Raw genomic sequence first — 9095 nt, 5'->3', positions numbered from 1 at the left:
CTCTCCCGGTGTTGATTTCTACTTGTTATTGATGCTATTGAGTGAAACCGTTGAACCAAGATTTATGTTCAGATTGTTATTCATCATCATATCACCTCTGATCATGTTCCATATGATGTCTCGTGAGTAGTTCGTTTAGTTCTTGAGGACATGGGTGAAGTCTAAATGCTAGTAGTGAAGTATGGTTGAGTAATATTCAATGTTATGATATTTAAGTTGTGGTGTTATTCTTCTAGTGGTGTCGTGTGAACGTCGACTACACGACACTTCACCTTTATGGGCCTAGGGGAATGCATATTGTACTCGTTTGCCAATGGCGGGGTTGCCGGAGTGACAGAAACCTGAGCCCCCGTTGGTATATCGATGCGGGAGGGATAGCGGGATCTCGAGTTTAAGGTCTGTGGTTAGATTTATCTTAATTACTTTCTTGTAGTTGCGGATGCTTGCAAGGGGTATAATCACAAGTATGTATTAGTCCTAGGAAGGGCGGTACATTAGCATAGGTTCACCCACACAACACTTATCAAAACAATAAAGATTAATTAGCCGTATGTAGCGAAAGCACTAGACTAAAATCCCGTGTGTCCTCGAGAACGTTTGGTTACTATAAGCAAACAAACCGGCTTGTCCTTTGTGCTAAAAAGGATTGGGCCACTCGCTGCAATTATTACTCTCGCACTTTACTTACTCGTACTTTATTCATCTGTTACATCAAAACCCCCTGAATACTTGTCTGTGAGCATTTACAGTGAATCCTTCATCGAAACTGCTTGTCAACACCTTCTACTCCTCGTTGGGATCGACATTCTTACTTATCGAAGATACTACGATACACCCCCTATACTTGTGGGTCATCAAGATGCCCTAAGGGAATCTCCAACGGGGCGACCCAAACCGCGCCCGCGCGACCGGATAGGTCGAGCCGGACAAAAACGCGGCCCAGCGCGCGGACCCATCCCTAAAACGGATGGCCACGGCGTCCGGGACGACCCAAACCCGGCCCAAATCTGGGACGAGTTTGCGTGACCGCGGACGCCGAATGATGGTCGCTCGCGTCCTCCCCTTGTCCGCCCCTGGCCCGCCTGTCTGTCTCCCAAAACACAAACCCCTCGCACACATCTCCCGCTGCTCTGCCGCCAGCCAAGGACCGGCGATTTGTGAGCGGCGTCGATGTCGGCCACCGTCATCGAGACGCCGGCAAGCGGGGCGGAAGCATAGGTCGCGGCCCCGCGCTGCTTTCGCCGTTTCGTAGCAGAGTCGGAGGACGCCGTCGCCGTCGCCGACGCTGTTGTCCTCTCACCGTCGCGAGAACTCCCGCCGTTTAGCAGCTGCGCCGTTGCCGCCGGAGGTGAGCTCTCGTGCATCGTGTTTCCAGGCCGCAAGTCGGCCGGGACGGCCATTGCCTGCAGGTCCCTACGGACGCATTGGATGGCCTCCGCTTGCGAGGTGTTCGATGAAATGGACGATCTAAAATTTGTCCCTTTTCATCTGTAGATCATGGTGGACAGCGAGGACGACTACTTCTTCAAGAACTTCATCGACACGTCGTCCGACGAGGACTCCGACGACGAATTTTTCACGGATGCTGCGCTGATCATCCACGAGCACATTGTCTCGCAGATCCCCGTGCACCGGGGGTCCTTGCCGGGGCGCGCGGCCGCCTTGGACCGCAAAAGAGAACGCGGCTGATGGCCCACAAGTATAGGGGGTGTATCGTAGTATCTTCGATAAGTAAGAATGTCGATCCCAATGAGGAGCAGAAGGTGTTGACAAGCAGTTTCGATGAAGGATTCACTGTAAATGCTCACAGATAAGTATTCAGGGGGTTTTGATGTAACAGATGAATAAAGTACGAGTAAGTAAAGTGCGAGAGTAATAATTGCAGCGAGTGGCTGTTATCACCGGAATTTGACCAAGTCAGAGGTGGGCCGCGATCAAGATGGATTTGAAGAATATATATAGAGGGAATACGTGAATCGGCCTTTTTTACCAAATTGGGCTTGTTGCCTATGTATACGTAACTTATTAGATCGCATCTAGATTAGAGATAGAATTTTACCCGTGCACGGTTTGGTGCACGCCCCACATTAGAAAGTCCATCTGGACTATAAATATGTATCTAGGGTTTATGGAATAAACAACAACCAACGTTCAACCATAAACAAACCTCGGCGCATCGCCAACTCCTTCGTCTCGAGGGTTTCTACCGGTAAGCATCATGCTGCCTAGATCGCATCTTGCGATCTAGGCAGCACTAGCTTGCCTACGTTGTTCACGCGTTGCTCGTACTCGAAGCCTTTTTGATGGCGAGCAACGTAGTTATATTAGACATGTTAGGGTTAGCATTGTTCTTCATATTACATGCTTTCGTAGTGCAACCCTTGCATGTCTAGCCGCCCTTACACCTATCTTAGGTGTAGGGGCGGCACCCCGCTTGATCATAGTTTAGTAGATCTGATCCGTTACGATTGCATCCTTGTTCTACAAGGATTAGTTTAATATCTGCAATAGTTAGGCCTTACAAGGGGTCGGAGGATCCAGCGGCGTATAGGGTGGCGTTTGCTAGTCCTAGAACGGATGTTCCGGGGATCAACTTCGTGTTGGTTTTTAGGCCCTGTCTAGGATCGGCTTACGATCACCGTGCGCGAGCGCGAGGCCCAATCCCGAGTAGGATGATCCGATTATGCGGTGAAAACCCTAAATCGTCGTAGATCTCATTAGCTTTACCTTGATCAAGCAGGACCACCATATATTCGGACACCCCGTCTGAATCATGGGTGGATCGGCTCTTTGAGCCGATTCACGGGATAACTCGAGAGCCGATCGAGGCTCGTATTTAACGTTTACGTGTGTGCCTCGCGAGAAACTAAGCGAGGCATCATCCACACCTTCCCGACCAGGTATAGGTCAGGTGGCACGCCCTTGTGATAAACATCGGCGCGTGCGACCGGGAGGCTTTGCGGGCCGTCGCTCGGAGGGACCAGGGCCAGCCGCAGCCCTAGTTGTTCCCGGCTCTACCGTGTTGCCCGTCTCCGCCCGCCGGGGGGTTTCGACGTCAACACATTCGGCACGCCCGGTGGGACCGCCTTCCACATCCACAACATCGCCATCTACATCCGAGATGGCGGAAGACACTCCGGTCACGTACGAGGATCTGCCTGATGAGCTCAAGAAGAAGCATGACGAAATCAAGGCAGTCCTCGAAGCCGAACTCATCGGCTCTTTCCACAAAGCCCGTTCCCAGGGTCAACCAGGACACTTGTTCAGCATCAACATGGTAGAACTTGGGTACCGCCCTGGTAAGGGTAATGATGAGGGCAGCTGCTCTCATAGCAAGAATGAAGAAGGAGCCGACCCACGCAATCGGCTCCGACATCGCCACCAAGTCCTAGTGATGATCAAGATGGAGGCCGATTCTAGCGATCGGACCATGTTATCCGCGCCACCCGCTCTCACGGTATTTGGCGTCGACCTCACAGGGGACGGAAAAGCTGGGGTATGGGTTCACCTCGGCTGATGAGCTGGAGGAAGTCGACATCGGCCATGGGGACAAGCCGCGACCAACTTTTATCAGCAAGAAGGCGGATCCACAGCTCAGGAGTCAGATGATTGCTCTATTGAAGGAATACCCAAGCACAAATGAGACATCGGCTGGTACGAACACGATGCTCGTTCTCCCTACGGAGCCTAGTGCTCCAGGGTTACACGAGGGATATTACGAAACCTTCATGGAGCACTTCGATCTAGCGGGTCGGCCAAGGTTATTTTCACCGTACGATCTGCTTGGGTTCAATGGTGATCTAACGAACAGCAGCCACGTCGGCTACACAAATCCCAACGGGGCCGGCGTACGAGTACAGTCCCTTGGCATAATGCAAAGCCGATATCTGCAGTCACCTGACAGATTCGGCTCGGGGGAGGCATATAATCAGCAGACAGACGCATGGGCAAGGAAAGGTCAGGAGCCGATGGAAAATCATCGGCCAGTAAAAAAAAATCACAAATGTAGCAAGTACAGCAAGACCCAGTCCAGTGAAACATCGTCTGTCTCTGAAGGCCCTACTGAAGAAACACGCCGAGGGCGAGAACGGCGTCAACACAGATGCGATCTGCCTCAGCAATCTCAGCCTGGTCGTCCTCGTCCTTACCCGTCACCAGCTGATTGCTCGGGGTACGGATTTCAGCCAGATCGGTCTTCAGATCGGCTGTGAGGCCTCTTGCTTCGTCTTGAGAACGGGCAACAAGGGCTTCCTTGTCTTGGATAAGCTGTTTAGTCACCCTTACCTTCTCTTCAAGATTCTCCAGCTCCTTGCGCAGGGTCTCGAGTTCGGCGCGAGTGGCAGAAGTGTCCGTCGTGGCGTCCAGCGCAGCCTTCTTCTCATTGAGCCGTCGACACTTTTCGGCAATATTGGCTCTCAGCGGAAGTTGGGAGTGGCGAAGAGTAATCCTTTGGCGAGCCGTTTGCACCCTTGACTTGAAGGCCGACAAGGTAACGGCGGGCCAGAGCTGCACTTGCAGGGTCATAGGGAGATGAGGCCGGATATCCTCGAAGATGCCCTTGGCTTCCTCGGAATTCTCAATCAGAATATCAGTTGAGGCAGAAAGCAAGTCTTTGAGACGCTGGAGTTGACCACGGACCGTACTAGGGTTCGGCTCTCCACTTGCCTTGGAAGGAGCTGGTTCGATGGATTCTGGGTCGAACGTAAGCAAACTCGAGAGATCACAACCCTGATAGGGTAAACAAAGTGAGTTTAGCAGGCAATGGGGGAATTGATGGAGCCAAGGAGGGGAGACATACCTCTCCCAAGGAAGGAGGAACAGCCGACGCAGTAACAATCGGCTTTTCTGTGGACTCGGGTGGGTCAGCCACTTGGGCAGCCGCTATCGTCGAGGTAGCTAGATCCAGAGTAGCGGACGGCCTCGGTACCTCCTCAACGTCTCCGCTAGAAGTTTCCGCGGCCTGCAAGAGGAAGTGGTTAGCCGATCCAAATGACAACGGGATAGCATGAAAGTGTGACCAAGAAGATAATTACATTTGAGACCTCCTGGCTTGATGAAGAGGCTCGTGGGTTCTTACGAGCCCTTTTGACACAGCGGTGCTCCGTGCGTAACCCCGATCTGGTCGGGGCCTGGGGAGCAGGGGGTTCAGTGATCGACCTTTTCTTGGAAGCCGGCGCTGGCGAAGCCGTCTGACTCTGGGTAGTGGACCTCTCGGAATCACCCGAGCTCGAGTCTCCCTGGCTGGTTTCTTCGGCCCCGCTGGAGGATCCTTCAATGGAGGCCTGTAGGAAAGGATACAAGCGTGTTATAAACCATTTTTTTGAGAGCGGACAAGTGCCTACAGGGTCTGAATCAACTTACACGCAAGCTTTCTTGAGCCGGAGCTTTACGCTTCAGAGTTTTCCTGGCCGCCACCTTCCTCACCGCCGTCCTCGCCTGAGTCGAGGCTCGGGGGGCAACTGGCCCTGAAGATGCTCTACTCTTGGGAGCCGATTTCGGTGAAATCGGCTGGCTCTGCATTATGACTTTCTTCAGGGGTGGCGAGTTTTGGCAGAAGAGAACCACTGGTGCCGGAGGAAGAAATACGAAAGGGGAACCGTCGGCTTGTGTGGGAGCCGGGCCATCTTGTTGCTGCTAGGAGAAAGAGTCAGGTCACAGACAATCACCATAAGGCAGTTACAAGAAATGCTTAAGTGACGGTACCTGGTCTACAGGGAGGAAGCAAGGACGAATCATGAGGGAGTACAAGTGCCGTGTGCTGGCGTCATCGGCAAAGTCATCCAGTCGGAAAGAGACGGGGTTTTCAAAATTTGCCGATTCAGTATAAGGGTGGAACAAGGGGTTGTCCAAACCTTGGAAGAAAATCTTAAACCACCCTGCTGCTTCCTTGGGGATCAGCCTGCTGCCCGGGAGACCATACAGGGCTTGGCCGTAGCTGGTGCATCGAATTTCCTTTCCAGTTACATCCGGAAAGGTGCAGGTGGTTAGCGATGGGAAGTCTGGGATTTGGTTTTGGAAGTATAGTTGGGCCCACAACTGAATGAACCACCAGGGGCCGCCAGTTTTAACTGTCTTGCGAGAGAACAGTTTGATAGACATCAGTTGAAGGGATCGATAAATCTCTCCAAGCAATAGTTTGCCTAGGCCGAGTTGGGTGCCTTTAGCAAGTTCATAGGCCAGGGAAAGGTAATTCTTGGTGGGGGCGAGTGATGGACCGCAGAATATGAAGTGCTCCAGCCAGAAATTCAGGAAGGCTGTGTGCTCCCTCTCTGTCACAGGGCCTTTGGTTTTCATATAACGATTGAGATAGGCACCCCAGCTGGTACACTCTTTTTTAGAGGAAAGAGTGAAAGGGACTTTGGGCAGCTTGAATGCAGAAGGGCTGGGGGATGCAATGTCCAGCCCTGTGATCATGGCCACATCCAGTAGGGTCGGAGTCATAGGGCCATGACCAAACATGAAGCAGTTCAGTGCATCAGACCAGAAGTAGCCGATGGTTTTCAGGATGTTCTCATTCTTCTCAAGAGGAGATAGCGATAATGACAGGGCATCGGCTATCCCTATGGTTTCCCAAGTGGCATAGTGGGATTTTGATACCCTATTGTACCATGCCACCCAACCTTCGGGAGGATTAGGCCAGGCTCGCGGGCGGTCGGCCCGAGAAGTCGGATCTAGGTTCTGGCTCACAAAGGGGGTTCTGTTAGCTTCGCACGGAATTAACAGGGCAGGGCTCTCAGAAGAACGAGGACCGAGGCACATCGAATTTGCGAGAGAGGGATGTGGCAGAAGAATGTCTGAAACCTAAATTAGTAGCGGAGCGAGGCATTAATTCAGGTGTTTGCCATTAATCCCATGTCAAGCCAAACAGCGAGAAGAGGTTGAGGATTACCTTCAGTCCGGAAACCGTGGTTTCGGTATTGGATGATTCCGCCATGAGATGCGTTGAAGAATTTGGGAGCGGTGCGGTCGAGATCTGTGTAGGTGGCTGTGGATTGGAACTGCTCAGGCGGCGATTTGGGGATCTGACTTTGCCTTTTCAGATGGAGGTCGCGGGTTACCGTTTGGAAGGGCGGCTAGCTCGACGTTACCCAGTGTCTTTATGAGAGAGACCGATGCGATGCCATCGGTTCTTTTTTGAAGATTGTGTGACTTTGGCTATCGGCAAAACGATTGACTGGAAACGCTTCTTCATTAACAAAGGAAGGTTTTTAATGAAGAGCCGATTGCTCAAGAAGAGCCGATTGCTTGCATACTACTGATGCCATGTCACTAATCCTCGCTGCCCTCATTGACGGCATCGTAGTCGTCACCAGCGCTGCTTCTGGAGAACTCCTCACTGCAAAAAGGGTGAGGAGACAAGATGGTAAAGGATACTGCAACGGTGCTACCACGACATGACTCGACGAAAGAAGAGCATAATGATTTTGGAAATGTCATTTCCAAAACCAGGGGGGCATGTGTTATCACCGGAATTTGACCAAGTCAGAGGTGGGCCGCGATCAAGATGGATTTGAAGAATATATATAGAGGGAATACGTGAATCGGCCTTTTTTACCAAATTGGGCTTGTTGCCTATGTATCTGTAACTTATTAGATCGCATCTAGATTAGAGATAGAATTTTACCCGTGCACGGTTTGGTGCACGCCCCACATTAGAAAGTCCGCTGGACTATAAATATGTATCTAGGGTTTATGGAATAAACAACAACCAACGTTCAACCACAAACAAACCTCGGCGCATCGCCAACTCCTTCGTCTCGAGGGTTTCTACCGGTAAGCATCATGCTGCCTAGATCGCATCTTGCGATCTAGGCAGCACAAGCTTGCCTACGTTGTTCACGCGTTGCTCGTACTCGAAGCCTTTTTGATGGCGAGCAACGTAGTTATCTTAGACATGTTAGGGTTAGCATTGTTCTTCATATTACATGCTTTCGTAGTGCAACCCTTGCATGTCTAGCCGCCCTTACACCTATCTTAGGTGTAGGGGCGGCACCCCGCTTGATCATAGTTTAGTAGATCTGATCCGTTACGATTGCATCCTTGTTCTACAAGGATTAGTTTAATATCTGCAATAGTTAGGCCTTACAAGGGGTCGGAGGATCCAGCGGCGTGTAGGGTGGCGTTTGCTAGTCCTAGAACGGATGTTCCGGGGATCAACTCTGTGTTGGTTTTTAGGCCCTGTCTAGGATCGGCTTACGATCACCGTGCGCGAGCGCGAGGCCCAATCCTGAGTAGGATGATCCGATTATGCGGTGAAAACCCTAAATTGTCGTAGATCTCATTAGCTTTACCTTGATCAAGCAGGACCACCATATATTCGGACACCCCGTCTGAATCATGGGTGGATCGGCTCTTTGAGCCAATTCACGGGATAACCCGAGAGCCGATCGAGGCTCGTATTTAACGTTTACGTGTGTGCCCTGCAGGAAACTAAGCGAGGCATCATCCACACCTTCCGACCAGGTATAGGTCAGGTGGCACGCCCTTGTGATAAACATCGGCGCGTGCGACCAGGAGGCTTTGCGGGCCGTCGCTCGTAGGGACTGGGGCCAGCCGCAGCCCTAGTTGTTCCCGGCTCTACCGTGTTGCCCGTCTCTGCCCGCCAGGGGGTTTCTGACGTCAACAGTGGCCCAATCCTTTTTAGCACAAAGGACAAGCCGGTTTGTTTTCTTATAATAACCAAACGTTCTCGAGGACACACGGGATTTTAGTCTAGTGCTTTCGCTACATACGGCTAATTAATCTTCATTGTTTTGATAAGTGTTGTGTGGGCGAACCTATGCTAATGTACCGCCCTTCCTAGGACTAATACATACTTGTGATTATACCCCTTGCAAGCATCCGCAACTACAAGAAAGTAATTAAGATAAATCTAACCACAACCTTAAACTACGAGATCCTGCTATCCCTCCCGCATCGATATACCAACGGGGGCTCGGGTTTCGTCACTCCAGGCAACCCCGCAATTGGCAAACGAGTACAAGATGCATTCCCCTAGGCCCATAAAGGTGAAGTGTCGTGTAGTCGACGTTCACACGACACCACTAGAAGAATAACACCACAACTTAAATATCATAACATTGAATATTACTCAA

The sequence above is a fragment of the Lolium rigidum genome, chromosome 5 (assembly GCF_022539505.1).
Source record: "Lolium rigidum isolate FL_2022 chromosome 5, APGP_CSIRO_Lrig_0.1, whole genome shotgun sequence".
NCBI lineage: Eukaryota > Viridiplantae > Streptophyta > Magnoliopsida > Poales > Poaceae > Lolium > Lolium rigidum.
The sequence above is the reverse complement of the archived record's forward strand: the minus strand, read 5'-3'. Positions refer to the sequence as shown.